The sequence below is a fragment of the Nannospalax galili genome, unplaced genomic scaffold (genome assembly GCF_000622305.1).
Source record: "Nannospalax galili isolate Female #2095 unplaced genomic scaffold, S.galili_v1.0 scaffold263, whole genome shotgun sequence".
Lineage (NCBI taxonomy): Eukaryota > Metazoa > Chordata > Mammalia > Rodentia > Spalacidae > Nannospalax > Nannospalax galili.
The window spans coordinates 1,746,753-1,752,752 of NW_008350402.1; the positions used below are offsets into that span (position 1 = coordinate 1,746,753).

Sequence of the window (6,000 nt, forward strand, 5' to 3'; positions counted from 1 at the left end):
AGTATTTTGTCACAGCAATGAAGAACAAACTAAGACAACGTGTGCCACCATACCACGCTGCTGTCTCTTCTATTTATTGATCTCTTCTTTTGTTCTGCATTGCTTCTTTTGGGGGATACTTTCTCATATGAGGCTATTAGGTCAATTATGACAAAATTCACAATGGGGAGTCATTACCAAATTCATTATTTGAGCATTTATTCTGAATTAAAAAATAATGGGAATATAGCATAGTGTTAAAGTGCAAGCTTAGTACATGAGTTATCCTGGGTCTGATCCCCAACACTGCAAATACTATTACTAATAATTATTATCAGTTATTATTATCTCCAAATCTTCTGATCCTTGGCCAACAGAATGTACACAAAATATCTAATAAACAATATTTACTTATTAAAAATGTATATGAAACACAAATTTACTAAATACCTACAACTGTGGCAACCTCAGCTTTTGGAATATACAATTTTTTTCTACTGTGCATATATTAAATCTTGGACATCTTTCAACTCGGCTTGAACATTACTCCCCACCAGATGAAATTAAGATTGTCTTTTTTTCTGATACAGGGTCTCCCTGTAGCCCCATATGGCCTGGGCCAGCCTCAAGCTCACAACAATCCACCTGTCTCTGGCCCCCAAGTTCTGGGATTAAGGTATGAGTCACCAGGCCTGGTTTAAGTATCTTTTTTATAAACTTTCATAGCACTTTATATCCAAAATACCACATTTATAATTACTTATTCAATGTAAATGTCCCAGAAACACAGATCACAAACCCCAGGAGGGCAGGAACTTTACGCACTTTGTTAAGCAAAGCCAAGCACAGTTAACTGGCATTTAGAGAAACTTCTATGAAAGTTTAAATAAATGAATTCTACTATTAAGCATTTGTTCTTTAGCATCAAAAAGTCTGCTATATGCCCCGAATACAGAAACTGTGACAGGATAATTTCTCAGATATCTTTAATTATTCCAAGCATTAACCAAAAATCTATACAGTAAATGTTTTAATTACCTATCAATGGAATACTGATCAAAATAATAGCTCTAGGGAAAATAAATCATATTTGTTTAAAAAACAGGTACCCTAGATAAAATAAAAATGCCAATCATTCTTTCTTCTACTTTTGGAAATATATAATTAAGAAAGAGTAGTTGTTTTCTTAAGTTTCCCAAGTCTCTGTCCAGAAGGTCAGGGTGTTATAATGCTGGTTTGGGTAAGAGAACCAGCAGACCCTATGAGCCAAATTGCACTCAACTTAAGCTGGAGTTTAGGGGTTGTTTTCCAGAAATAAAGGAACCAACTTTTGGTGCCTATAATTTCAGCACTTGGGAGGCAGAAGGATCAAGAGTTCCAGGTCATTCTCAGCTACACAGTAAGTGCTATGAAATTCTGTTTAAAAAAAAGTGCCTTTTTTTCTTTTAAAAGACACAATATACTTGTTCTCTTGTACTGTCTTTCAGATTGCTATGCTGTTATTGTCAAACAAGCTGAATGTGGCTGTCTGAATAATAATGCTCATAGCATTTATTGCTTTATATTGAAATGTTAGCCTCAGAGGAATTCAAATAAAAGATGAATCCATTCCTTTTTTATTTAATAGGTAAATTAATTCTAAAAGAAGTCAAAGGAATTATGCTTTCCTTCAAAATCCTCAGTGGATCCATCCTGAGGATCCAGTGTGGACTTAAGATAAAACCTAATTCCAGTGCTGCACAGAAAAAAAAATTAAAGAGCTAAATTACAGAGTTACAAATTTGTACACTTGGAGCCATCCCAAAGGAAAGGGATTAAGAATAGAGCCATAGGCACACCTGTGAATGTATGCTAAAAATAAACCACAGAACCATAATAAAAGCTGACTTCTTGGGGTCTAAGGATTTATCTCTTCCCATGAAATGTAGAAAAGTGAATTTAACAATTTAGTCCCTATGGCTGTTAAGAGGATTTTGTACCTTCTGTACTTGAAAATTGTGCCTGGGAATAACACGGTCTCTTCTATTTATGGAGTTTATGCATGCCAGGGTTAAGGTTTGCCTCAGACTGATTTGGCTTATGTTACGACTTTAATTACATTCAAATGTGTTTAATTTTAAAAGTATACTCAGAGATGTGTGATGTATACATGCATATGTGCGCATGCGCACAGACACACACACACACACACACACACACACACACACACACACACACATATCCCTTAGAAGCTTTCTCAGTTTTTTCTTCATTATCATTCGAAAGCACACTTAACTAAGGTTAACACTGCATCTTTATGAGAGTCACAAACATTTAAATCTGGAAGGAATCTGCTAGATTATTTCACATAGTCCCCCTCAATCTACATATGAAGAAAGAGATCTTCAAACAAAACCTACCCAAAGCTAGACAAGCTGGTTAAGAACACAGCTAAACTGATTCAGTGTTTCTGAGTCTAGGCCGAGCACTAAGATTTTAAAATAAAAATTTCAAAATAAATAATTTCCAATTAACATTGCTATATGGGCACTGGTTGTTAATACCTAAATTTACCTCACACATATCCAGTTACCGGAAAAAAAAAACTTGAAAGAGGCATTTTAATTAGAAGGAAAAGCACTACATTTAATTTATCAGTTTACTGTCCAAGAACCTCCTAAGCTAGTACTCAAAAGACTTATCAAAACCAGGTGTGGTGGGGCACATGGACCGTCTGTAATCCTGGTATTTGGGAGATTGAAGCAAGATCAGGAGCTCAGTCAAGGCTAGTCTTGTTCCCAGATCAGCCTGGGCTAAAATGATCCTGTCTCAAATCCCCCAGCCCCAATTGTAAATTAAAATTAACAAAAGACCTCATCAGTACACTATGACTACAGAAAATGGATCATATTCAAGAATCTAAAAATATCACAGAAGGGAGCATGAAGCTTATCTAAACAAGTAACATAAAATCACCCAGGAGAATATCTTACAAAGGTTCTCACCACTAAAAATAAAAAAAATTAAATTTAATTTTAAAAAAAGGGAGGGAGGCAGGGATTTCTTTAAATTAGACAAAATGTACCTAAGCTTTATAATCTTTAAAGCTTTTATTTCTGGTTCTAGCAGTCTATCAGTTAGTCATTCTGGACATTTTGTTCTTAATTCCCTTCAAAAGCATTTTTAGCTGTTCTCTCTGGAGGAAGGAAAATTTAACGAGGCAAATTTAAGTAAGGTCCAGGACTCAAGTTTTATTACTTTTTTTTTTTTTTTATGGTGCTGGGGGCTGTATCCATGGTCTTGGGCACCCTAAGCAAGTGATCGCCAGTTTCAAGGCTTGATTTTAAATCCACAATTGTAAATGGAAATTGATTAATAGTTTATGACTTACTTTTAGTGTGCTACTTTGACAATGACAAAAACAAAATTATAGAGTTAAAATTTCTGTCCACTTTTCAAATGTTACTGCTACTTTGAATCAAATAAGGTAAAGAATCCAAAAGTGTAAAAACAATGCAACCATCCTGATGGAAGGAAATCATGCTAAAGTAAGGTTAGATTTCAGCTGTTCTTGGAACCCTATCTGGGAACACTGCCTTCCCCATCAACTCTTCAACCTTCTGCCAACCTTGGAGCTATCATTCAGGTCCCACTTCCAATTTTTCTTCAGTTTATTCCCTACCCTCAGATTACCTTGATGACAGCAATACTGAACTGTCCCCAAAACATATGCACAGTTCAATTTAAGGTCTAAATGCTCAAAACGAAGTCAAGAGCTTTTGAACAGACCCAAGCTACAAAATTAACGCTGATTTTGTATTTGGGGAAAAAAAGAGAAAAAAAGAAAACCCAGGGTCAGAGAAATGTATTCAATGGTCTTAAAATGCCCTGAAATTTTTCTAAACTTGAAATTTTCCGAAATCTGAAAAAAATGGGAAATTCAGCCTAAAGAGATTCCCAGTGTCACCAGCTAATCAGTGGTGGAGCTGAACTGGGGCCTGCCGATTCCTAGACACAGTTCTCGGCTAGAGTTCAACGCAACAGCCGACTGGCACAGGCTGGTTTTACGTGAGGGGTGAGCACAGCCCCCAAATTCTTTGGGGTCCACTGGCGCAGCTGCGGCCCGACAGCAGAACCGCAGGCGGCACGGGACGGGAAGTGTCTACGAGGGCCCGGCTCGCGCTCGGCACAAAAAGGCCTCGCGTCCGCGGACTGACCCGCTCCGCTACGACAGCGGACCCTGGGGAGACGCCGGGGCAACGCGGGGGAGAGGGATCCGCGCCATCGACGCCCAGCCTTCTGTGAACCCGGATCTCTGGCCGTGAAGGGTCGGCAGACGCCAAAGCCCAGCCTGTCCGCCGAGCCGCGTGGGGGCAACGCGCTGCTGAGGCGGGACCACGGCCTGAGACAGGACCCGGCCGCAAAGGCCGCCGAGCGCACTCGGAAGCTCCACAGCTCTGCGGATGAAGCAGGGGTCCCCCGGTCACGGACGGTTCGGGGTCCGTCACACACATACTCACTGCCGCGGCTGCGACCAGGAAGCACCAACCAGGAACCAAAACGCGTAGAGGAACGGGGAGGGGCGAGGACAAGTGAGGTAAGGAAGCCGCGTCCGCGCGGACCCAAGAGCAGGGAAGGCACTTCCGGGGACAACACAGCTCTGGGTAGGCGTCTTTCCGCCCAACCTGCGAGCACTCTGAGCGCATGCGTAGCAACAGTTAACCCGTTCTCTCGCCTGTAACTTTTTGGCTTGCTTTTCTCCTTTCACTTCATCCTCTCTTTCGAAGATATCTAGACTTAATATATAATGTTGCGTATTTCATTTGAATGAACTGCACAATGCTACTTAAAGAACGAAAGCAGGCTGAACTCGCTTGTTATGTCGGAAAGAAAACTACAACTCCCATGATGCCTTGGGACGTTCAGTCGCGGCTGACCTCTAGTTCTCAGTGATACCTTCCCAGTACCATGTGGCGCTGGTCGGGTTGAGGTCTGGATTGGTAGGCAATTTGGGAGAGAGACACTGGGAACCCCACGTGGGAAAAGGCACTTTGGGTTAGCGTTTGGCTTCTGGTTTCTTCGGTCCGGTGCTGGTTGACCTCACCTCCGCCCTTCCATCCTTAGGTTGAAAAGTTTACGCCAGTCGCTTCGCCTTTTTCTGCTTTACCAAGCAACAGATTTAACGCTTTGTGAGCCTTGAGGTGCTGGTTATCAGCCTCTGTTTGAATCCCCTGCTCACATCATTCGGATTCGGAGCTGGAGATGGAAATCTGTTTGCCTACCATGCAGGAGGTCCTGAGTTCATTCCCCAACACTACAAAAAAGGGTGTGGTGGCACACTTGTAACCCCACTATCTGTGAGTATGTGTGTGTGTCTCGAGTAGAGCCAAGGAAATGAGGAATTCAAGTACATCCTTGGCTACATACAGAGTTCAAGTCCAACCTCAGCTACACAAGACCCTGTCTCAAAATATATAGTCCCCCATCTATATTGCTTTACAAACAACCAAGTAGCTTGGTACTCAGAACAGCCCTAAAAGATAAGCTTCACTTTTAGTCTTTTTGCCAACATTTATTAAACATGTTAAAAGGCTATCAGCTTTCTACTTTAGTAGAAAAACAAGCCTGGACCTCCTGCATGGTAGACAGGGTTGGGGGAGAGCTGGAGAGATGGGTCAGCAGTTAAGAGCACTGGCTGGCAGAGGACCCGGGTTTCATTCCCAGCATCCACATGGCGCTAACAACCATAACTCCAGTTTCAGGAGATTCGAAGCCCTCTCCTGACCTCCGTGGGCATTGTATGGCACGGGTTCATTTACACGCGTGGAGGCAATGCACTCATACACATATAATAAAATATTTTTTTTTAAAAAAGCGTATATTTACTTGGGCTGGGGGAAAAAAAGGAAAAATAAAGAGGGAGAGGAGAGTATGAAAAAGCCAGACTATGCTGGAAGGAGCTGATAAAATGGTGGAGAATTTTAACAGTCTTATAGGGGTTTGGAGGAAAAATAACTAGCAAATTTTATCAATGTCATGGTT

General features: G+C 41.2%; 1 protein-coding gene across 3 annotated transcripts in view; it reads right to left on the minus strand.

Annotated features, from left to right (window-relative positions):
- Positions 1 to 4,597, minus strand: part of Zcchc7 (zinc finger CCHC-type containing 7) — a 226,192-nt gene extending 221,595 nt beyond the window's left edge. The window contains exon 1 of one of the 3 annotated variants that reach the window (XM_008847690.3): positions 4,479 to 4,597. The gene's annotated coding sequence lies outside the window, so the exon portion shown is untranslated. Of the gene's footprint in view, positions 1 to 4,175; positions 4,302 to 4,474 lie in introns of those variants that run through there. The other 2 variants (XM_008847691.3, XM_029570751.1) reach the window with 2 other exon arrangements.
- Positions 4,598 to 6,000: the final 1,403 nt, after the last annotated feature.